The sequence below is a fragment of the Propithecus coquereli genome, unplaced genomic scaffold (genome assembly GCF_000956105.1).
Source record: "Propithecus coquereli isolate 6110/MARCELLA unplaced genomic scaffold, Pcoq_1.0 Scaffold255, whole genome shotgun sequence".
Classification (NCBI taxonomy): domain Eukaryota; kingdom Metazoa; phylum Chordata; class Mammalia; order Primates; family Indriidae; genus Propithecus; species Propithecus coquereli.
Window position 1 is genome coordinate 923,865 of NW_012148119.1, and position 1,913 is coordinate 925,777.

General features: G+C 36.4%; 1 pseudogene across 1 annotated transcript in view; it reads left to right on the forward strand.

Moving 5' to 3' along the window:
* Positions 1-921: 921 nt before the first annotated feature.
* Positions 922-1,913, forward strand: part of LOC105812565 — a 3,462-nt pseudogene continuing 2,470 nt past the window's right edge. The window contains exon 1 of the transcript XR_001137616.1: positions 922-1,908. The product of XR_001137616.1 is annotated as a geranylgeranyl transferase type-2 subunit beta pseudogene (transcript). The remainder of the gene's footprint in view (positions 1,909-1,913) is intronic.

Below are 1,913 nucleotides of genomic sequence, written 5' to 3' on the forward strand. Positions count from 1 at the left end.
AGTAAAATGTTGATTGGATATAGAGGTGGAGGTAGAGAGTGGGTATTGATACAGAATAAAGTTATATAGTATTAATATATGTTTTATTGATGATTAGACTGAATAGAACTTAAGCAAGAGGTGTCAAGATGCATAGCTCATTTTATCAAGCAATCCCTTCATATGGTCTCTTTCTATTTTAGATATAATTTAGCACAGAGGCAATTACAAAGTGCAGGAAAATATAGGCTCCCTAAGCAAAACCAAATGATATTGACAAAGTATTGTGTCACTGGAAGCAGACATTCAGACTCCCTGAAGTTTTAATTTTTGATTTAATTTTTTGATAATGCAGCACAATTGCATCTCTGTGTCTCAGACAGGAAAAAGGACAAAAAAAAAATGACAAGCAAAATCATTAGGGGGTTTGTATCTGCTTACCAGGGTTTTTAAAATACTTTTTCTATTTTTAATATCCCAAGTCCAGAGGCCTCCCAGGATAATAAAAGAAATGTGATTGAGTTATTATCTGTCAAAGATAAAATACAGTGACTCATACAAAATTAAATCAAAGAGAATTGTAAAGCATGAAATGATATCACTTTCCCCACATTCTCATAATCAAGTTCTCATTTACCTTGGGTATATAAATATGTAGTTAGATGCTCTGTCTTTTCATATTTCCTGCATTCTGATCAAAGTCCCTATGACCTATTGCTATGTAGAACACATCTACTTCATGAACATTTATTTGGGTTATGAAATGATACAAATAGAAAAATATATTTTTATTCTAAAAGCATCCAGTTGACCTTATAAAAGTCAAACCTACTACTGTAAGCCTTCCTTCCAAATGTTTAATTTCCAAAATAAAGCCCAAGTTTCAACTCTTCCCCACTTTTAGCAGTTTAGAAAGTTTTGTTGGTCCTTTCGTTCGTAGACATGGGCACTCCACAGAAGGATGTTATTATCAAGTGAGATGCACCCAGCACCCTATTATTGGAGAAACATGCAGATTATATTGCATCCTATGGCTCAAAGAAAGATGATTATGAATACTGCATGCCTAAGTATTTAGGAATGAGTGGTATCTATTGGGGTCTGACAGTAATGAATCTCATGGGACAACTTCATCACGTGAATAGAGAAGAAATTCTGACATTTATTAAGTCATGCCAACATGAGTGTGGTGGAATAAGCACTAGTATCAGACATGATCCTCATCTTTTATACACTCTTAGTGCTGTCCAGATTCTTACTCTGTATGATAGTATTAATGTTATTGACATAAACAAAGTTGTGGAATATGTTCAAAGTCTACAGAAAGAAGATCGTTCTTTTGCTGGAGACATTTGGGGAGAAATTGATACAAGATTCTCCTTTTGTGCAGTGGCAACTTTGGCTCTATTGGGGAAGCTTGATGCCATTAATGTGGAAAAGGCAATTGAATTTGTTTTATCCTGTATGAACTTTGATGATGGATTTGGTTGCAGACCAGGTTCTGAATCCCATGCTGGGCAGATCTATTGTTGCACAGGATTCCTGGCTATTACCAGTCAGTTGCATCAAGTAAATTCTGATTTACTTGGTTGGTGGCTTTGTGAACGACAGTTACCCTCAGGTGGACTCAATGGAAGGCCAGAGAAGTTACCAGATGTATGTTATTCATGGTGGGTGTTGGCCTCCCTAAAGATAATTGGAAGGCTTCATTGGATTGACAGAGAGAAATTGCACAATTTCATCTTAGCATGTCAAGATGAAGAAATGGGGGGATTTGCAGACAGGCCAGGAGATATGGTAGATCCTTTTCATACATTATCTGGAATTGCTGGATTGTCACTTTTGGCAGAAGAACAGATTAAACCTGTTAGTCCTGTTTTTTGCATGCCTGAAGAAGTGCTTCGGAGGATGAATGTTCAGCCTGAGCTAGTGAG